Source organism: Canis lupus, chromosome 16, assembly GCF_011100685.1.
Source record: "Canis lupus familiaris isolate Mischka breed German Shepherd chromosome 16, alternate assembly UU_Cfam_GSD_1.0, whole genome shotgun sequence".
Lineage (NCBI taxonomy): Eukaryota > Metazoa > Chordata > Mammalia > Carnivora > Canidae > Canis > Canis lupus.
Genome location: NC_049237.1, coordinates 19,500,511 through 19,523,450, shown reverse-complemented (window position 1 = coordinate 19,523,450; position 22,940 = coordinate 19,500,511). Strand labels below are relative to the sequence as shown.

Here is a 22,940-nt window from a genome sequence, read left to right as displayed (position 1 = left end):
TGTGGCCAACAGAGCCCCCAGCTTTCTTGACATTCAAAGCAAAAAAGGAGTCTCATCTGTTTACTCAGGCTTGTGCCTGAGGGAGCTAAAATAATTTATCGGTATTGAAGCTGCCATAAAGGAGGGTCCCTTGGGAGGAGGTAAAATGTGTCAGCATGTTTTCTTGTTGGTCATAAACGGTGTAATTGAGTTCAAGTCATAGAAGCAGCCAAAATATCCTATCTAAAAATGGGAAATCATTTTCTCAAAACTCCTAATAATTATTCAAGAACTTGCAAAATGTCCAGTTCTATGCTAGCCACTACTTCCATTTTGATTTTTAGAAGGTCCTAAAGCAATCTTTCATTGCAGGAACTGTCCAGAAGTCATTGAAAGAAAGATATGTCCCACATCTAGGGTTGTCAGATAAAATATAGGATGCCTAATTAAATTCGAATTTCCCAAATATTACACAGGGCATACTTATAAAAAAAAGTATTCATTATTTACCTGAAATTAAAATTTAATTCGATATTTCACAATCTCACACTTTTATTTTCTATTCTCAAGACCTAAGTTACGTGTTTATATTTAGTCTAGAATCCAGAACTCCTCTGTTTGAGGTGGGATGGCAAGGCAAACACCATGGTGAGTCCTCCCAACGATGAGCACTAGAAAGCCAAGGAGATTTGATTTAAAACTTCTGTTTAGCATTTACACATATGTCTCTGTTTGGAAGTACTAAGAAAATCTTAAAGTGTAAATATCTTTATTTAAATTACTCCTTCAACATTGAGAAAAGCAATTATCTAAAAATAGAAACAAAATGGTTTTGTGGAAATAGAAAATACTATTCACTCTACAGACAACAAAATACATGTGGATTTTAAATCATACTTTTTGCCATCAGCCAGCACTGTCCACCTCCCCATCTTGATCCACCCAGTCCCACAAGCCCAAGCTCTACCTGCCATCTGGACTCTGCCTACCACTCACCCTCACGTCCAATCATTCCAGCCCTCAGGGATTCTGTTCATTGACACCTCTCAAGTTCACCACCCCTCTTCAACGTCCAGCCAGTCCCACTGCTTTGGTTTGAGCCCTCATAAACTCTGGTCTGGATTCTTGCTGCTGACCTCCCGGTCTTCATGTGGTTTGTCTTTAACCCACCTTCTACCTGGGATAGAATGATCTTTCCAAAATATAGACCCTGTGCTATTTCGATCCAGCTCAAGGTCTTTCATGGAGTCTGCCCCAGCTGACCTTTCCCATATCTCCTACCATTTCCCTACATATGACTCTTGGCTTGATTATGTCAAACTCCTGCAGTTCCCTAAACACTTCATATTAACACATGACTCCATGCCTCTTGCCCAGACAATTCCTTCTCCTGGGGCACCATCCCTTTCATCTTTGCCCAAGTAGCTCATGTAGGTCCCTCAGGTCCTAAAGAACACCCAGGTCAACTTAGCTGAGTCTCTTCTGGGTCCCTATGCATGCCCAACCATAACCCTTAATACATTGTGATCAAATGATGCCTCCTATGCAGTGCACTCCTTGAGTACGGGGTCATGACTTAATCACCGTTGTATCCTCAGTACCAAACTTTAGTGATTAACATAAAGTAGAAGCTAAATAAATATGTGTTGAATGAATGGATATATATGGGGGAGGTGGGTTGAGAAAGGGAGAGGGAGCCTCCAGCCTCCCAATCTGATGTAGGACCAGCCCTGCAGGACCAACAGAATGTAGCAGAGGTGTGGAGTGAGGCCATCAAAACAGGGTCATAAAAAGCATTGTGGCTTCTGCCACAATGACTCCTGGGTAGCTTTCCAGGGGAAGCTGCCACATGCAGCAAGGATACTCAACCAACCCCACAAAAAAGGCCATGCAAGGAGAGTCTGAGCAACAGCCTGCCAGCTGTGTGAGGGGGCTGCCCTGGGAGTGAGTCATCCAGCCCCAGTCCAGTCTTTAGATGAGATTGAGGCCTGACCAACACCTACTGATATTCTATGAGAGATTTTTTTTTTTTTCTATGAGAGATTTTAAGTGAGAAGCGCCCCATCAGGCCCTTCCCAGACACCTGGCCAAGAGAGACAGTGACAGATAAAAATGTCGATTGCTATTTTAAGCCATTAAGCTTTTGTGACAATGCAGCATAAGAAAGAATACACACATGTGCACACACACTCACACTGGTATAAAGTAATTATATTGATTTTTAATAACATACTCAAGGTCATTCGTTCATTCATTTGTTCAAAACCTTTTGTTGAACACTGACCATGAGCTAAGTACTATGCCCCAAAAGAAGGATAGAAGTGAAAAGATGAGACCCCCATCTCCAAGTACTTGGAGGCATATCCAAATTAATGTTTGGGTAATTTGGTGAGGCAGAGCACTTGGCTTTACAAGAAAGACATGTCTGACTGAATCTTTTTCCTTTAAGAAATAACATATAAAGCATATCTAAATATCCAGTTAATTGCCTTAAAGTCATTTAATATTTTGTTTGTTTGTATATTCATAAATGGCATCATCCTGCTTAATTATTAACTTTTTCATAAGAGTTGGCTCCAAGTGAGTAAACCATTTGCAAAATCCAAGTATACCTTCAAAAGATGAAGATTTGCCAATATTGAGGCTAATCCAAAGAAATGCCAAAGTCAATTCCAAAAGAGGCGTTCCAAGAGTAAGCATTTGCCCACTTGCTAAAACATGGGGTAAGCATATGGCTTACCCAAGGGATCCTGTAAAAGACACAGCATCCATTTTGAGGGAAATTTCTGTGTTTGTTAAAAAGTCACTCCCAGGACATCACTTCCCCCGCAGGTGTATTTTGGAGGAGCACATCTTTATCTGACTCATCTAGCAAGCATGTATCCCATTCAGCTTGGTGAGCTCCTACTCTGTGCCACTGAGCAGCACTGAGGGTACACAGCAGGAAGAGAGGCCACTTATGTTCCAGGATCTTGCATTCTCCTGAGGAAATATAGTACGGACACTGAAACAACTTATGAGCAAAACAAGATATGAAATCCACAGAGAAGGGCAAGGTGGGAAAAGCCATTTGGAGGTTCAGTTTTTGAGACAGAGAGACAGAAATGGATGCCATATGGTCAGACAGGATGGCCAGCTGACTTCAGGCTATGATTTCAAGGACTCGGGCTCTTTAAGGATGCTCTGACCACCCCCAAAACCTCTCCCAGGGCACTGGTGTAAGGTCATTCACCAGGCCTTAATAGAACGCAAATATATTAATTTTTCCACGTGCAGAAACCATGTGGTGTGTAGACAGAGGTAGGCACTGGGGTTCAGGAATCCTGTATTCTACTCCCTCCACGTTTTATTGCCAACATGTGTGCTAGTTACTGAGATATTATAAAACTCCAAGATAAAAGATGTAAAATGCTTTACAAAGTTAAAACGTTCCATGTTGATCCCAAGAAGCATAGCCTGTAATGCGCTAAACATGACAATCTAAATGAATCAGACAAAAATCACTCACATGGAGGTCGAAACGTAAGGTGGTTAAGTCTCAAGGAATGGGACAGAGGTTAGCTTGGAGGGCTGCCTGAAGAGGAGAGGCTCAGGCAGGCCTTTATGGGAATCAGAAGGGAGCTTGAGGGTTCTGGGGGTTTGTAGGAAGATACTAGAACATTATACAAACAGACACCAGAGGGTTCCAACAGAGACTGGAAAGACACAATGATCTTTAAAATTTCTCAATTGATGAAATTGTACCCAGCTCCATTCTTCACCAATTTGCTGTCCCTTTATCTGACTAGGACTCTTAAAAGGACTGGGTCCTAGACTCAGCCGTGCCATGATGATCACAGATAAGCATTGTAAAGTATTTAAGGTACCTTCCTACTTTAATTCATATCTTCCTACCTTAAATTGCTGAAAGCATAAGGCAGCTCAGGGCTTCCCCCAACATCCCAGCACAGGATCCTTAATTCATCCTCACATTTCAGAGATCTGGATCTACACCAGTGTGAGCCCCTTCTGCAGTAGGCAAGGCTGAGGCGCAGCGAGGGGCTGTCACCCTCTGGAACTGTGAAATGAAGCCTGCCTCCAGCACCTGCCACCATCCTTCCTCTCCCATGGCCCCCCTCCTAGGAGTATGGGCTGCTCAGGTTCTATTTCTTTCCTTCTCCTCCTCCTTCATCACAATGTCTTCCTGGCTAGCCCACATGTTAAAAAGGAACTAATCAAGTCACATCAGCATGTACATGACAAATGATAACTTAATAAATTTTGTCTACTAAGGATATTTTAGTAGAGACTAATCCCCTTTATCCATAGAAGTACAACAGCAAGAAGGAACTTCTCGGGCACTTGGCAGAGCAGTGCAGAGGATGTTTTAAAGAGGGGATTTGGGAATACCTGGGTGGCTCAGCAGTTTAGCGCCTACTTTGGCCCAGAGTGTGATCCTGGAGTCCCACATTGGGCTCCTTGCAAGGAGCCTGCTTCTCCCTCTGCCTGTGTCTCTGCCTCTCTCTTTCTCTGTGTGTCGTTCATGAATAAATTAAAAAAAATCTTTAAAAAAAAAAAAGAGTGGATCTTCTCTGAGCACACCTGAGTCACCTGACAGCCACCCACACTTCTTCCACCGAGCTCACCTTGCCTGCGAGGCTCTTCTGCAGCCACCAGCACCTGGAGGAGCATGTGCACGCGTGTGTTTGGCTCCATCCTCACTCTGACGTCTAGGTCAGAGCAGTAGCAGCTCTAACGCAAATAACACCCACATTAGAGATGCTTCTTATGGAAGGAGGGTGTGAGAGCATGAATTGCTCTGGAGGACCGGGGTAAGGGCTTGGAACACAACCCTTTGAGGGCTAAGCCAAAGTGCTTTCTTGGCTTTCTTGTCAGTTTCTGCATTTCACATCCGCGGACACCAGGGTCCCTGGAGAGAGAATCTTTTCCCTGCCTTTGGAAAAGAGCGAAACTCAGGCTTCTTCCCATAGCCCTCAGTGCAGCCAACTAAATCCCCAATTAGCAATTCAAACGGATTAATTTGCACTCTTCCCCGCTATTGAGCAGGTTTGGAGCATCTTATTTTTGCTGCCACTTAAAGGGAACCAGCTGGATTTTCACAGAAGAGGTTGACCTTTTAGAGGTTTTTGCCACCCCCCACCCCTCGAAAGCCGAGCTGCACATTCAACCACAGAGTGTCCAGCAGAGAGAACTCCAGAGATGACCCTGAGTCCAACGTCTCGCTTTCCAGATGAGACCACTGAGGCCAAAGGGAAAGCTTAACTGCCTGTGGCCACAAGACCAGTGAGCAGAGCCTATGAGGACCTGGGCTGCTGGCTGCACCACCGGGGTTCACATGATGGTTCTGGTCTACTTTTGAGTGCACTGATAGAAGAGATTATATGAACTTTGATTTACCCCCTAAGAGAATTTTAGAGCCATTATATATATTTTTAAATAAACTTTTCATTTTGGAATTCTTTCGGGTTTATAGAAAAAGTTACAAAAATAGCCCAGAAAGTTCCCATGTTGCCCTCACGCAGCTTCCCCCAACGTGACTCTTGATACCTGGGTCAAAACTAAACATTAACACCCGTGGCGTTCTATTAACAGACTCTTTATAGATCTCATTTGTTTTCTCCCTAATGTCTTCATTCTGTTCCAGGATCTGATACAGGATTCTGAGAGCTATTATGAATCCTGAAATCTATAAAGAGACCAAAGACCTTCTCTGCCCAAAGCCACTTCACACCTTTGCCGTATTAGTGTAGGTGGCTGGTGACTAATTAGCTGATTCATTCATTAGGATCCAAGACACACTTATTAATCACAGGGAGCATTTGTTTCAAGAAAGCTGCTCTTATTTCATTAGTACCTGTTACTGGAAGGTCATGTGTTTGGATTCCACGTATCCTGCTTATCATATCACCATCAACAGTCATGGGCAATACTACTGTATATGACACTTTCAACCAAGGCAAGAGATCCAGCAGAGGATAACAGTTCTGTTTCACAATAGAGCCATAAACAAGAGCTCTGAATTTTCTCACTGTTCTTCTGGCTGCAGCGAGGAAAGAACAAAGAGGCAGAACCATGCGAAGATGTATTTTTTTGCTGAGCCTCATCTGTGGTTTCCTATTCTCATTAGGCCGGTTAGAACACATGAAATGATCCTTGAGGATCTACAGTCTATTTTCATGTGATGTCTGAGATACAAAAATACATTTGCAAATTCAAAGATAATTTTTTGTACATTTCATTAACACCAAGACAGAACATTTTTCTTACACAGAGAATCAATCTTAGCAGCAACACACTCTTTGAACAACAACCAAAAAGATGGCTTTCTGGGGCAGCTCAGGTGGCTCAGCGGTTTAGCGCCGCCTTCAGCTCAGGGCGTGATCCTGGAGTCCTGGGATCGAGTCTCACGTCAAGGTCCCCACAGGGAGCCTGCTTTTCTCTCTGCCTGTGTTTCCACCTCTCTCTCTCTCTCTGTGTCTCTCATGAATAAATAAGTAAAATCTTAAAAAAAAAAAAAAAGATGGCTTTCTGGGAGCACTGATACAAAGAATTTAGTACTCCACAGGGTGCCATGTATAATTGAGGCTTCTTTAGTCCTCCCCAGTCCACACCAAATAGTAGCTGCTCCTCTCTCCTCAGTCCATGCTTTCCCTGAATGTGGAGACAAATCTTGGTGAGGGGTGGAGGATGCAGGTCAGGATAAAATATGTTCAGTGAGGGGTGGGCTGGTGGAACCAAGAAGGAGCATTTGTGGAAGCCGACCAGGGAAAGGTGTCACAGGGCCACCGCCACACATGTCATGATATGGCAGCATCAGGGATTACTTCATATGGGAAGACTTTCAGTAACTTCCCAAGTGTTCTTTGGAAACATGAGCATGGCCCCCGCTGGTAGAAAACCCTGACACAGGCAACCCAAGACAGGCAGGCAGCTGAGGAAAAATCTCTTCTGTTCAGTGCCAACATCCAGGCTATACTGGTGTAGAGTCATCTCCTCAAATGTGTGGTTCAGATGGGTTTCACATTTGTATTTAGAGTCATGAAGTTTCATCATCCAAAAGGACCTTAAAGGCCACCCAGTCCAACCTCTTGGTCAGGACACCATCCCATTAGATAATCTGCTAGCCTCTATATAAAATACCCCAAACTGGAGCCCTTGTCATCTTCTTCCTTGTCATTTTTTTTCCTCCAGAAATATTTCTTAATCATTTACAACTCGCTAGCAATAAGCATAACATTTGGAGATATAAACACATACACACACACAAGTATATATATATTCCAGAAGTCAGACTAAGGCTATAGTGATTGCCTGGGAGGGCTGAGCCACCAGTATTTCTTACTTCTCCCAGCTGTGTGTTACAGAAGCTATATCCCAGGGAAGAACAGCTGAGAGGTCTGGGGAATCTCTTCTTCCACCCAGGACCCACTTAGAGTTCAAAAGCTCCAGCTTGGGTGCAGCACACCAAGACCATGGGCCCCAATCACTCTTACCAGAGCACACTTATAGGACAGAGATTCCATTCCAATAGAGGCAAGCCAAGACCAGAGACCAACACCCCTCACTCAGTCCCCTGCTGGCAAAGCAGGGGTGTCACTCAAAAGAAGCAGGCTACTGTCCCCTCCCCTAGTTATAGAAAGGGGATTCAGAGATTTTTCCCAGGAGGTAGGAATAGGCCTCAGGAATAGAGAGCCTTGTAGCTCTTTCCAGGGAAACTGACTTTATTTGGAACAGAGCATAAAGAGGTTCAACCTACATATGCTATAAAAAGTGATGGAGATTTTGATAAATAAGAAATTAAGAAGAAGCTGGTAGCTTTATGAATATAAGCTGACCTACAGACCAGAGAATAGTTTACCAGTGAGAACCAGTGAAAGAGATAGCTAAGAGCCTTCCTGGGACTAGAACAAGACTCAGAGACAGGCCCCAAATACTTACCCTGCAAAGGGGCATGAATTTAATTGAACCTGACTGTGGCAGTTTATGCCCAGGGGCATTGTCAAAAACAATAGAGCAATGAGCCAATATCAGTGGAGGCTAACAACTGAGTGTGATACCAACCAAGGAAGACAACTTAACAGAGAGAACAGGGAAAGAGATAGTCAGAGAGGGCCCTGCTAAAACCACTGTCATCCGAGGGTGACTGAACACACGCCTAAGACTGTGCCCTCTGGGGAGTGACATCAGAGGTTGCACACTGTGAATCAAGTCCCCAAACAAATAAGCAAATAATAACGAGCCCTGCAGATGGAAGAATCAGTACCCAGGGTTGCTAAAATATATTACCTAATATGTCTAGTTTTCAGCAAAAAATCATGAGACATGCAAAAAAATAGGAAAGTATGACCCACATATAAAAACAATGAGGCAACAGAAACTGTTTTTGAAAGGGCTCAGATGTTAGACTTAACAAAGACTTCAAAGCAGCTATTATATGTTCAAAGAACTAAAGGAAACTATGCTTAAAGAAGTAAAATAAGGTATAATGACAATGTCTCATCAGGTAGAGAATTTCAATAAAGAAATTGAAATTATTAAATAAAACAACCAGTGTAAATTCTGGAGTGGAAAATTATACAATAAGCACAATGAACAAGTCACTGAAAGAGTTCAACAGTAGATCTGAGCAGGAAGGAGAAAGAATCAATGAGCTTGAAGGAATATTGATAGATATGTACACAATCTAAAGGGAAAAGATTAGTGAAGCCTTAGAGAAATGTGGAGAACACACAACACACCAACAGGTGCATAATGGGGTCACCGTAAGGAGTGAAGTGACACCAAGGAGCAGAAAAAATATTCAAAGAAATAGTGGCTGAAAACTTCCTCAAATCAATGGAAAATATTAATCTATATATCTAAGAAACTCAACAATTTCAAGTATATGTACAGAGAGAGCCATAAACAGATGCATCATAGTAAAAATGTTGAAAGGCAAAGAAAATTTTGAAATCAGCAAGAAAGAAATGACTTGTCACTTACAACCAAATGCTAGTAAGATTTACAGCTAACTTCTCATTAGAAACAATGGAGGCCACAAGACAGTGGATGGAATATTCAAGGTGCTGAAAGAAAAAGCTATCAAGCAAGGCTCTTATATCTAGAAAGACTATCTCTGAAAAAAGAAGGTGAAATAGACATTTCCAGATAAATAAAAACAGATGGATTGGTTGCTAGTAGACCCACCTTACAAAAAATGCTAAAAGAAGTTCTTCAGACTGGAAGCAAGTAACACCAGATGGTAATTTGAATTCACACACACACACAAGAGTGCTGGTAAAGGTAATTATGTAAGTAATTATAAAAGACAGTATAATTACATATATCTTCTCCTTTCTTCTCTTAGCCAATTTAAAAAAGCAATTATATAAAATAATATGATATAATTGTATTGTTGGACTGTGACATAACTATGTAATATATTTGACAATACACATAGGAGGTGAGTGGTAGTAAAGCTATATTAAAGTAAGAAAATAACACCAGATGGTAACTTGAATGTGCAGGAATAAATTAAGAGAACAAGAAATGATAAGAAGATTAATATAATGAACATCAAATATATATATATATTTGGTCTCCTTTCTTCTACCAGCTTTATAAAAAAAGATACACAATTATATAAAGTAATAATTATAACAAGATACTGTTAGGCTTGTAACATCTGTATATGCAATGTACACAACCAGGGGTCTATATAGGAGTAACATCTTAATAGTTCCCTGAGTTTTTAGTATAAATCTGAAGTTGATTCGAACTTAAGAGGTATACTGTGAGCCCTAGGAAATAATTTAAGAATATATGGGAGTTATATGCTATTGATGAATAACTGAACTCTACCTCTGAAACTAATGATGCACTACATGTTAATTAATTGAATTTAAATAAAATAAAATTTAAAAAATAAAAAATAAAATGGGTCTCTTGTAGGCAAAAAATATATATATTAGTGAAAAATCATTACAGAAATTACAATGTTATACTAGAAAATAGCACTTAGAACAAAAGAATGCCCTAAAGGAGAAATATTGAAACAAAAAGGACACAGACATATGGAAAAAAAATTTAAATGGTAGACATAAATCTGACCATAGCAATACTAACAACAGTACAGGTGAAAGGATTAACAATATAGTCAAGAGACAGATTGTTAAACTGTATTAAAAAACAAAGATCTAACTAACCATTCTTCCCACAAGAGCTGCATATAGATTCAAAGATTCAAAAAAATTAAAAGTAAAAGGATAGAAAAGTATACACTATGCAAACAGTAATCATAAAAATCTGCTCATCAGGACAAATAAATTAAAAATTTTAAATGTTACTAGACATAAAGAGGGACATTTTGTAATGATGAAAAAGTCAATCCATCTGGAAGTATAAGAATTATCAATGTGTATGCACCTAACAACAGAGCCCAAGAACACATAAAACAAAAACTAACAGAATGAAAGCAGGAAAGAAAATTCCACAATAGTTGGAAACTTTGATAATACACTTTTACAAATGTACAGAACCACAAGGCAGATCAACAGGCAAGTAGAAGACTTGAGCAGCCCTGTACCTTGACCAACCTTAACAGGCATCTACGGGATGTGCAACAACAGCATACACATTCTTTTCAGGCACACGTGGCACATTCTCCCAGATGAATGATGTGCAAGACCATACAGCAAGCCTGACTAAATGTGAAGGGATATAAAAGTATGTTCTCAAAAAAATTTAAAAAATAAATAAAAGTACGTTCTCCAACATCAATGGAATGAAATTAAAAATCAGTAACAGAAAGAAATTTGGTAAACTTAAAATTATATGGATATTAAATAGCATATCCTAAGTAACAAATGAGCAAAATAAGAAATACCAAGGGAAATTAGAAAATACTTTGATTGGACTAGAAGAAAAACGCATAACAATACAAAAACTTATGGGATGCAGCTAAAGCAGTACTTAGAGGGAAATTTATAGCAGTGACTACCTATATTTAAAAAAAAAAAAAAAAAAAGACCTCAAACTGATAACCTACATTCCCATGATAGGACATTAGAAAAAGAAGACAAAACTAAACCTAAAGCAAATAAGGAAGGAAATAATAGAGATAGATCAGAAATAAGTCAAATGAAGAATAGAAAAACAATATAAAAAATTAAGAAAACCAAAAGTTAATTCTTCGTAAAGATCAATAAAATTAATAAACTGTTGGCAAGGAGACTCACGTTATTAAAAAGAGGACATTTTAAAAGAGGGACATCTCTACTAATCTTGTGAAAATAAAAAGTATTACAAGATAGTGCTATGAGGGGCACCTGGGTGGTTCACTTAATTAAGCATCTGCCATCAGCTCAGGTCATGATCTTGGGGTCCTGGGATCAAGCCCCCCATTGGACTCCCTGCTCAGTGGGGAGCCCATTTCTCCCTCTCCCTCTGCCCTCCCCTCTTGCTCAGGCTGTCTCTCTCAAATAAATAAATGATTTAAAAAAAAATAGTGCTATGAACAAGTTAGATAATTAGGTAAAGTGGACATATTACTAGAAAGATGAAAACTATCAAAACTTCCTCAAGAAGAAACGAGAAATCTGAATAGACCTATAACAAGTAAAGAGATATCATTAGTTATTTTAAAACATCCAGCAAAGAAAAGTCCAGGACCAGGGGCACCTGGGTGGCTCAGCTGGTTAAGTGTCCAACTCTTGATTTCAGCTCAGGTCATAATCTCAGGGTCATGAGATGGAGCCCCATGGAGCCTGTGAAATGAAATCATAGGAAACAGAACTACAGGTGAGAGAAGGAAGGAAGGAAGGAAGGAAGGAAGGAAGGAAGGAAGGAAGGAAGGAAGGAAGGAAGGAAGGAAAGGGAGAAAAGGATTGGAACGATCCTTTTGGAATAGTTTGGAAAGGAACTATCTCTTTTCACAGATGACATGGGCTTGTATGTAGAAAATCTTCATGAACCCACTGAAGAAATTATTAAAAATAATTTTAAAAATTTCAAGAGCACCTATATAGATAATTAACTTGGCCATTAATATGTACAATGGGTTTTGAAACCTATTTCTCCATTGTCTTAAAGACTGATTTTTTTATTATTAAAAATAAATAAATAAAAGTAAATAAAGTTTAGTAAAGTTGTAGGATACAAAATCAATATGCAAAAATCTATTGTACTTCTTATACACCAGCAATGAACAATCTGAAAACGAAACCAGGTAAGTAATTCCATTTATGGAATTCACTACCTAGAATAAAATACTTTGAAATAAATGTAACAAAAGAAGTACCTAACTTATACCCCTCAAACTATAAAACATTGTCAAAAGAAATCAAAAAGACCTAAAAAATGAAAAGTCATTCATGATCATTGATTGGAAGACCTAATTTTGTTAAGATGGCAACACTCCCCAAATTAATGTGTGGATTCAACACAACTCCTGTAGTGTCACAGGTGCCTTTTTCCTACAGACATGCTGATTCTGAAGTTCATATGGAAGCAAAAAAAAGACCATAATAGCCTAGATAGCCTTGAAAAATAATAAAGTTGGAAAATTCACACTTCCTGACCTAAAACCTACTACAAAGTTGCAATAACCAAAAGAGTGTGGTACCAGTATGATGCATATTGATCCACGAAATTGAATTCATAGTCCAGAAAGAAACCCTCACGATTATAGTTCATAAAATTTCAATAGGAATTGAGACAATTCCATAGGGAATGAGTATTTTTTTTCCAAAAACGGCACTAGGGCAATGGGATAGATGGCCAAGTGCAAAACAGTGACCTTGAACCCCTGCCTACCATTTGCAAAAACTAGCTCAACATGAACCGTCCACACAACCGTAAATGCTAAAACTATAACTCTTGTTATTATTCTTGTTTTTAAAAGAATCAATGTTTTAAATTTTTTATTTTTAATTTCCAATATAAGAAACAAGAGTTCTTTGGGGTCTTTGGGGCACCTTTGTAAGGGTGCCACAGGGGTCCTGTTCACAAAGAATGTGTGGAAACTGCTGAGTCCAAAGGACAACCCTGCAGACCCCACGGAGCGCAGGGTCAGGGACTCGGGGAGGGACAGGTGCCTGTGCCTCTGAGGATGGGGCGCGTCAGGAAGGGTGGATCAGTGACCTCGCAGTGTTTCTGCGGGAATGAGGCTCTTGACAGTGCAGCTGCTCAGGAGGTGGGGACAGGCAGAGGCAAGTGATGGGACCCCCCAGTCCCACGAGGAGGACCCGGGGGGAGACAGGGGAGGGGAACGCGGCAGGTGACAGGCTGGCAGTGACAGCGCTGGGCTTCCTGTCCGACTTGCTGAGGCAGAGATGAGAGAGGAAGCCAAAGGGGAGACCGGAGACCCGGAGCAGAAGCTGGGGCGGGGGCGCACTGACAGAAGCCAGGTGGGAGCGCAGCTGGGCGGGCGGGCGGCTCCTGCAGACACTGAGTTGGGACAGCGAGGTGGGGACCGTGGCCTCAGCCACGGGAGGAAGTTGTCGAGGGCTCTGTGCCTCACAGGTGCAACCCGCTCTCCATCCATGGCTGTATCCTGGACACAGGCGAGCAAGGATGCTTCCAAACCCCCCGTCGACCAGACTGTCACTGATGGGCATGCCCTTGTGGGGCCGAGGGGGTGAGTGTGTCCTCCTACACATGTTGGCGGAAGCCACCCTCCCTCAGGGGCGTGGGATGCTTCCAGATACTGACACCGCACTGCCTCCCTGGACACTGGCAGGTTCCCCAACTTGGCAGGCTACTTAATTGTCCTGCCTTGGTTTCCCTGGTTGTTGCATGGGGACAACAGAGCCACAAAGGCCAACAGGGCACAGACAGCAGGTGTTAGCTTGCCTGTCCTGCTTGTCGACGAGCTGGCCCACTGGCCTGTCCACCTTTCTTGCACTCAGAGCTGTCAAGCACAGAGTGCAAGGGGTGCGGGAGCCGCTCATCCGGTCCCTCATGGGAAGAGGAACCCAGACACAGAGGGGACGTGGGCAGCCAGGACCCTGGTGCCACTGTTGGCACCATGTGACCAGGGGACACCAGGGCCCCTGGGAAGCTCTGTGGAACAGTCAGACTTGTGAACGCGGCTCACAGGCTGATTTCCTGGCGCTTAGCCGGGCTCTGGCTTGCCAGGCTGCCAGGGAAGAGAGTCATGCCAAGGCGGTTGCATAAAGAATGCAGCCACGCTCCGCACAGAGCCGTTTCTCACACCAGGAGCCGGGGGGATGCGGCGGACGCCTGGCCCCTCCTGCTGCAGGGCCCTGGCGTTCCTTAGCTCTGCGCATCCACACATAAGTTTACCTCTAATTTCCCAAGGATGACAGCTCTGAAAACTGAGGGCAGCAAGCAGCTGGGAGGGGTTGGCAATTCTTCTCCATCAGCATGGAGAAGGGGCTGCGGGACATGGCTCCTGGGGCCTGTGTTGGGCAGGCGTCACTTCCGCTCTCACTGTGAAGGCCAGGGTCAGGTGTGCCTGGACCGGTTGCCCCTCGCATCTGCCCGCCTCCTGGACCGCAGCCCTCGGGCCCCCTCCTGCTCCCGGGAGCCAAGTAGGGCCTTGCCTTCGCCTTCGCCTTCGCCTTCGCCTTCACAGATGCCGGTCTGGCGGGGGTGGAACCTCTTACCCCTCCCCAGGCTATCCCGCTGAATCTAGCTGCTGCCACATTTTGCCAACAATACCATAAAAAGATCCTGGAAGTGAGAAGGACCAGGGAGCAGCTAGACACCCTGACTTCCCCCAGTTCCCTGGCAAATCCTTCCTTTGCAACAAAAAGCTCAATTTGGCCAAGGGCATTTTTTTATTTCAGGATCTTTTTAAAGAGGAGTGGAGAGACCGGACTGGCCTCACAGTCCCAGGTGAGCCTCAGACAGAGATTAGAGGCGCTGCTGGGGGTACAGCTGCCCCTGCTCCAGCACTGAGGCCCCGAGACTCCTTCCTGGCATGCAGGCCAGCTGCCTGCGTTCCGGGAGCACCTCTGGACAAAGTGGGTCTCTCTCTGTGGAGAGCCGGGTGCATCCGGTTCCCCAACCATCACTGGCCCTGAGCGCCCTCCCCATGGTCTGCAGGCTCCGGGAGGTTCTGTGCACCTCACGCCCTTGGCAGCAGGACCCAGACCTTCCTGCGGGGGCTTCTCCGGGCGGCGGCTTCCCTCCCACGCGTGAGGTTTGATGAGCTCTGGGAAAGGTTTGATGCTGATCCTGACCCCTTGTTTGGTACATGTTCCCCAAGGGTTTGGCACTGGGTGTGCTTCTTATAAATCCAAATGATATATTTGGGTTCGAATGAATCAATAAAAATGTCCCTACCTTGGCAAGGAGGTGTCTTGGCTTTAGGAAGGAAAAGGAAATAATCCTGCTCCTAACGCTGAGTGGGTGATGCTTTTTGATAAGAATATCCATTAAATGAGTAGGAACACGTTTTCTAAAAACAGGAATCTTTAGGGGGAGGTCTCCTGAGAGGCGTGAAGGGGCGGCGGGGGGGATTGGCTGTGGGGGTGGGGGGGGCAGCCCGGGGGCAGGAAGTCAAGTGCTCCAGAAGCGCCTGGAGCAGGTGGGCAGTGTCACCTCCCAGCCTGGGGCACCTGCGGCCTCGCAGGTGGTAAGGATGACACTGCCATAGCCGCCATTCGCCGAGGACCCTGTGCTAAGCGCTGACACAAATTAGCTCCGTTAATCCCAACAAGCAGCTGCAAAGCACACGGTTTACTGCTCCTGTTTCACAGAAGAGGAAAATCAAGGTTCCGTGTCGTTAGCTCCTGGTCCCGGATTGCACGGCCAACAGGTAGCACAGCTGAGACTCAAACCCAGGTCTGTGGGACCCCAAGGAACTGTGGCTGTTCGCCCGGTGCCATGGTGGTTCTGCAGGGGCTCATCACTGTACTGATCACGATTTACTTAGGGATTTATTTAGCATTTCATGTCCTGAAAAACACATGCATGTTGTTCACATATAAACCTGTACACAGGTGTTCACAGCAGCTGCCTTTGTGGTGGCCCCAAATTGGAATCAACGAGGATGCCCTTCAATAGGAAATGGTTCAACAGGCCATGACCCCCTCCACACTGCTGAGTTCTGCTCAGCAATGAGGAGGAAGGGACCACTGAGCCACAAGACAACTTGTAGGGAAAAATGTGGGATCTCAAAGAGGGCGCGATCCCAAAGAGGGCGTGATAGATGCTGTGCCCTGCCTGGTGCTCCCACTGGCCTGTGCCCCATCACTCTGCGTGACCGCTGCTGTGTGCAAGCCTACAACGAGCTCAGAAAGTTTCTCAAACCCGAGTGTGAACCTGTGAGTGTGGGGATCTTCTGACCTGGGTGTGATCTTGTCTGTGAGTGTGGGGATCTTCCGACCTGGGTGTGATCCTGGGTGCATGGAGATCTTCAGACTCTGCTCTGATCCTTCGTGCTCAGGGATCTTTAGATCCAGGTGTGTGCCTCACATGCTCAGCGTCCTGATCCCGAGGCACCCACACACACAATGGATGGTGGGTTTCCAAAGTCTAGGTTAGAGACCTGCTCTCACACTCTGTTTCAAACTCTGAGTCTGGCCTAGAGCACCTCGAGGCTGAGTTCAGAGGGGCAACAGTTTGCAACCTGACCTGGATTTTGAGCCCGACCTCTTCCTGCACCCTAGGCTTCTGCCATGGAGGTTTGTCACTGAAAATGAACAAACAAGAATGGGGTGACACTCTGAAAGGAACAAACATTACTTTAGGCTGGACTGTGGCCCTTAGAGCAACACAGAGTTGGAACCCAGGGGCCCTACTTGGGGATGGGGTGGTGTGTGGGGAGGGCTAGGGGCAGGCTGGTCCCCGAGTTCAGTCTGTGTGCCCAGCAGGAGGCACCACGGCCAGTACACACAGGGCTCCTGAGGCAGGCCTGGGTCACACTCTTCTCTGCCAGGTGATGAATGTGATGAATGTGGGAGTCACAGTCCTAGATCCGCGTGGGGGCACAGCAGCATCCACAGGCTGAGGGACCCCCCAGCTCCAGGCACCCAGGCCATCGCCCTGCCCTCCCCTCCACAGCCTTCCCTGTGCACAGGGCTAACTCCGGCTAGGGTAAAGGGAATAGGAAACGGCTGGAATCTTCTGGAAGCGAGGGACAAGGCCCCTCCCTTTGTGCTCAACGCCACGTTCTCCGTGAGCTATCCAAGGCACATTGACTCCATGGGGCTCCTCTCCGGGCCTCAGTGACTCTTGGGCTCGGATGGCCCCTGGGTGGACTTGGTAAGATCTGCCTGCCACCACAGCAGCCCTGCCTCTAGCAGGACTCTCCATGAGCCAGGGGGACAGAGGGGCAGCTCTGGGCTCTGACTTACTCCTGCCGCCCCGCCCAAGACGGTGCTCCCCGGCCCCTCCCCAGTCCCAGGGGCCCTGTGTGTCCTCAGAGCTGTGACTGCAGCCTACATACCAGTGCACCCTTAGACTGCAGCTTGACTCCACGTCCCTGCTTGATTCCAGTTGGGGCTGCAGCACTGGGACTCGCCCTGACCTCCTGCAAATAATTGCACACATTTGAACCAGTGAACCCCAGGCTCCCTCCCGCGCACACACGTGACACACACACCCACGCAAGCAGGATGAGCTGCAGGTCTGCTCCTCCTGGGAGAAGACCCAGTGGGCCGAGCAGCCCTGCGTGCACACAGCTGGCCTCGGGGCAGTGTGCAACCGTTATCGGCAGGACAGAAGCCCGCCCCCAGGACCCTCAGGGCTGGGCACGGGCAACATGACATAGCAACAAACTCCAGGACACCTGAGAATGCTGCTGCCCCGGAGGGGGGAGCTCCTGGAGGCTCCAAACCCACCTCGCCCTTGGGGGACCCCTATTTCCAGCCGTCCTCTGTATCCCGCACGTGTTTCCGAGATGCCGCACAGCCTGGCCTGGAGGGTCCTGAAACCAGAGCAGGAGCCGGCCCGCCAGCACAGACCAGTCTAGGGACAGGCCCTGCCTTGGGTTCTCCCCAAAGGCCTGAGCAACAAGGACGGACAGCGGGGGCCACGCCAGCCCCTGCCCCGCCCTGGGGAGCAGCACAGGCTCCGCCAAGGATGCCTGGATGGGGGCCCTCCTTCTCCTTGTGGGGGCGCAACGGGGCGGGGCACGGGGGGCGCGGGGAGGCAAGGTTCAGTTTCATCCCCAGTGGCGCAGGTGCACACAGCTGTCTCACGGGCATGGGGGACAGTCACACGTCACCAGGCTCCCGCAAACGCGTGGACCTCACACAGGAAAGGCAGCAGCCGCACGCGTTCCCGCTGCCTGGGCCGAGGCGCGAGGCCCCCCGCCGCCCCCCGCCGCCCCCCGCCGCCCCCACCACGAGCTGCAGCCCTCGCGGCGGCCTGTGCGCTGGCGCCCTGCGCTCCGGTGCTCGCGCTCGCCGCCCGCACGCCCACGGTGCGTGTTCAGGCCCGTGCTTTCGAGTCGCGTTTGCTCCGAGGAAACCATGTCCCTGTGCTCATTACCCTCATCTCATTCTCGGCTTGAACGAACGCTGACCCGCACAGTCCCGGGGCGTGTCGAAGCCCAAGGGGGAGGCGGGAGGGGGAGCGGGACCGGGACCGCTTCCCGGGAGCTGGGCTCCGCGAGTGGGCTCCGGCCGCTGCCCGAGACCCCCAGGCCCCGAGGCCCCCGGAGCAGGGCCCGCGCAGGTCCACGACACCCGGTCTTCCCGCTTTCCCAGGGAGCTCGGGGCCCTGCGTCTGGGAGCCGCCCTTGCTGGCTGCCCTCGGCTCGGCTCGGCTGGGCTCGGCTCTGCTCTCCCTCGCCGCCACCCCGCCCGCTGCTGAGTCAAGTTCAAACCTCGTCCCACCTCCCAGGGCAACTTTCATGTGGTTTCTGTCTAATCTGAAAACTCGCCCCGCCGCCCCACTGCCTTTGTGCTCCTGGACTGTGTCTGAGGTCTCCGTGCGGAGCCTCGTGCCTAGGAGCCTCCGCGGGCCTGTGCACTGCGGGGGCCGGTGCGGGACGCCCTCCGCGGGCCTGTGCACTGCGGGGGCCGGTGCGGGACGCCCTCCGCGGGCCTGTGCACTGCGGCGCCGGTGCGGGACGCCCTCCGCGGGGCCTGGGCCGGGGTCCTTGACTGGAGGGGGCGGGGCAGGCCTCCGCACCCGGGGGGAAGTGCGCTTCCACCAATGGGCACCCTCTGTGGGTGCTCGCTCGTTTGAAGCTCACTTAGCCCCCGGGCGACCCGTTAATCCCCGAGTGGGAAGAGGAACAGACCCTGCGAGGCTCGGCGTCTGGAAGCCGGCACTCGCACCCGGGCCCGCGGACTGCCACGGGCTGCGCCTTCCCCGCCTGAAGCCACCACCGCGCGCCGCGCCGGCTGCAGGGCACCTGTGCAGCTCTGCACGGCCGCGCCGACAACCTGACCGCAATGCTGGTTCTTCCCTGGAAGTGGGGCTGTTTTGGGGGCACCATGCTGCAAATTCCTCTCTAGAGGGGATCCCTGGGTGGCTCAGCGGTTCAGCGCCTGCCTTTGGCCCAGGGCGTGATCCTGGAGTCCCAGGATCGAGTCCCGTGTCCGGCTCCAGCATGGAGCCTGCTTCTCCCTCTGCCTGTGTCTCTGCCTCTCTCTCTCTCTATGTCTATCAGGAATAAATAAAAACTAAAAAAAAAATCTTAAAAAAAAATTTCCTCTCTAGATGCCAAAGAAGCTGCACCGAGCACGTCCTGTGCAGACGCCAGCGCAGGGAGTGCCACCTCAGGGCTCCCTCTCTCTCTCCCTCGAGACAGCCCACTGGGTCCTCGGCTTTCTCCTTCCTCTCAGGAGCAGTGTCGCATGCTTCAGAACTTCCCCTGGGATAGATTTAAACTATGCTTAAGGTTTGACAAGTTACACTTGCAGTTTTCAAAAGAAATAGTTTTCTTTTTCTTTTCTTTCTTTCTTTCTTTCTTTCTTTCTTTCTTTCTTTCTTTTTTTTGTGAAGAACTACCTTTCTTGGCATAAAATAATTGGAAAGTACCATGGATATCTCAATAAAACACATCAAAAGTAACTTTCTCTGGCTTGTTTTGACACGTCCACTTGTGGTTTCTGTCAACTTTAGCTAAACATCAGGTTTTCTCAGACAGAACAAACCATTAAAATATTCAACAGAAAAAGCAAATAGATATAATTCCTTTTCTGTTTGCCTATTTTCAAATAAAAGGTAATATTGAAAGGAGCGGCCAGCCCAACTCAAAGCACATTTTTCTGATTCATATGTTCGCCATAATTATTTGCATAGGATTTAAATGTCTAAGCCCTGGATCTCACTGATTTTTTTTTAATGTTGCATTGTGAAGCTGAAGCATACTAAGCTAGTTCCATATTTACAAAAGATTGTCCAGTTCTGTTGAGCCTGATAAAAGTCAGAAGAAACTTGTGTAGGTTTGAGGTTAGACCACTGAAGTAGGGGCTTGAATCGAACATCATCTTGGGCAAGACGAGGGGAATCCAGTGCATTAGCCCAGTAATGCCATTCTTATGACTTCCCCAGGGGACAAGACAAACCCACATCCAGAACGGGGACCCTGGAGACAGCACCCTTGTTGCACCGAAGTGACATGAGCTCTCTTCACAACAGGGGGTTGGGTCTCTCAGTAGCAAAGGCAAAACAGAAAGCTCGCCCAAGAGCATAGTGTTCATCTTCTAACAGGAAGAAAGCTTAACAGATTTATCTCGAGACAGAAAACAACATGAAACACAATGACTTGCCCATAGGGAACTGGCAGGAACCCGTGGCCAGAGTCCTGTGTCACACACAGAGCAGCCTTCGAATGGGGCTCAGAAAACCAAGGGACAAAGCCCTTCCCAACCTTTTGAAAAGGCAACAGCCACAGGCAGTTGTTTATAAACCAGGGGAGACACTGCACCAGGAGGCTGAGTCAACAGGGAGGGAAGCTTTGCACCCCCCCCCCTTCCGAGAGTGGCTTCCCCAGGAGCAGCTGCCGTGAGGCGTGTGGGGCCGGCCCTGGGGGCTTGGCGCACCCTCCATGTACTCCTGGTAGTAGCACCACGAGGCTACTCCTGGTATCATCCCCGTTCTGCAGATGCACAACGTGAGACAGAGAAAACATCCTCCCGAAGGTCGGAGAGTCACCAAGCCCGAATTGGTGCCCAGGACGCCCAGCCCCCAACTGGCGAGCTCAGCCGGCCCTGCACAGAGGTTAGGATCGGTTTGGGGGCACAAGCCCACTAGGGCCTGTTCTTGCCCTCATGGAGCTCACCGTCTCCCTGGACGTCAATCAGCTGCAGCTGGGCCCACAGGGGTGCATCAGGTGGGCGGCAGGAGAGGGGACAGGAGGCAGATAGGGTGCAGGCAGGCTGAGGCGACAGGCCCTCCAGGCCTTAGGGCCAGCAGGCGAGGAGATGGCCCGTGGCAGGGACACTGGCGAGAAAGAAAGTTGGGCAGACATGCGTTCTAGTGCAGTCTGGGCGCTGGGCGAGGACGCCTCAGAGAGGAGGGCAGGACAACAGTGGCTCCTGTGGTGGGAGGTGATGAAGGACAAGGGGGCACCCCTGAGTCAAAGGATTGGCTCCCCAGGATGCAGTGACTGCAGGAATATGGGGTGGAGACAGAAAGACCAGATGGAGGAACAGACACTGATGCAGAGAGGGAAGCCCGGGGCGAGCCCCACGGCTGGGGGAGCAGAGAGGCCGTTGTTGGTGGGAGGAGCCCAGGACGCCAGGTAAGTGGCAGAGAGTGAGTAAGTTCAGTGGGACATGCCCTGCGAGGACCGGGTGAAAATGCAGGTGGGCAGCGCCTTGCCCTGGGCCAGGAAGCAGCGGAGGCCCTGGCGGGTGGGGCTGACGGGTTTAAGTGCCACCTCCGCACAGAGGTCCTCAGAGCTCACGGCATGTCCCTGCTCCCTGGGCCGCTCCCTGGGCCTCCATCTGGACATCCCCCCACCCCCTGGCCTTCTCTGAGCCAGGAGGCCCCGGGCTCAGCGTGGGGGTCTGCCACGGGGGCACCGTGTCTCCCGGATCCGTGCGCCAGTGCCCAAACCCCTCACACCTCCAAGCACGGCCTGATTTGGAAACATTGTTGCTGCGGGTAAGGTTAGTTAAGATGAGGCCATCGGGATGGGCCTAAGGCAACACGATGGCGTCCTTATCCAGAAAGGAGGTTGGGACACAGAGACAGGCAGGGAGAAAGCCACGTGGACATGACGATGGCCACCAGCCCACTCAGGAGGGAGCCGAGAGCAGATGCTCCCTCTCAGCCTCAGGACGAGCGCCCCACCTCCGACACCCCGACCCCAGACTCCTGGCCTGGGGCACTGTGCGCAGGGAAGCATCTATTGTGGGGGTGTGCAGGGCCGAAGTCCCAGGAACCTCACCCGGGGTGCAGTGCCACATGGTCCTCACAGCAGCCGCGTCCCCCACTGGCGCTGGTGGGAGAGAGGCCCCCAGGAATGCTGCCCCTCCCACTGCAGGGACGAGGTGACAGAGGCGAGAACTCAGAGCTGCTGGCGGCAGAGACGGTCACCATGGAAACCAGACTCCTGGCTAGGGCAAAGGATGAGTTGGGTGTCCTGGGCCAGAGCGCGGGGGCTCCCGGGTGGAAATCCACCTTCCAATACGGGGCAGGACTGAAAGACATTTTGGGGGAGACACAGCTGAGTCCTTATGTAACAGCAGAGTCGAGGAAGTGCAACTGGATGAAGTCACCAAGCTGAGTGCCCCCAAATAGCTGAACGAACTAATCTGCTGGAAAGCCTAATTTAAAACTGCCGTGGAAGTGGTGGCAAATGCCTCCCAGCTACAGAAACCCTTTCTGAGATGTAACTGGTGCTGTCCACCGACCTGGCCCTTCTAGCTGGTGGGGCCAATGCATCGGGTGGCCCCTGATTAAAGGCCACGCGGTGGCACCACCAGAGACTGACACTTGTCTGCCTCCCGCTATGGCAGAGAAGACCCATGAGGACAAAAGCAGAAGGGAGCGACTTGGGACCCTGCCCCGGTGGCCCCGCAACGCGACGGAAGGTGGATGTGATCCAG

General features: G+C 48.4%; 1 long non-coding RNA gene across 3 annotated transcripts; it reads right to left on the bottom strand.

Annotated features, from left to right (window-relative positions):
• Positions 1–15,469: 15,469 nt before the first annotated feature.
• On the bottom strand, positions 15,470–22,407 carry LOC102155425. 3 transcript variants are annotated; one of them, XR_005371066.1, is made up of 5 exons: positions 22,280–22,374; positions 21,167–21,327; positions 17,375–17,458; positions 16,273–16,618; positions 15,470–15,882 (listed from the first exon to the last, which is right to left on the bottom strand). It is a non-coding gene; the product is annotated as an uncharacterized LOC102155425 (long non-coding RNA). The 3 variants fall into 3 exon arrangements; XR_005371064.1 differs by lacking the exon at positions 15,470–15,882 and having other exon boundaries at positions 15,898–16,618; XR_005371065.1 differs by lacking the exons at positions 15,470–15,882; positions 21,167–21,327 and having other exon boundaries at positions 15,898–16,618; positions 22,280–22,407.
• Between the last annotated feature and the right edge of the window lie 533 nt (positions 22,408–22,940).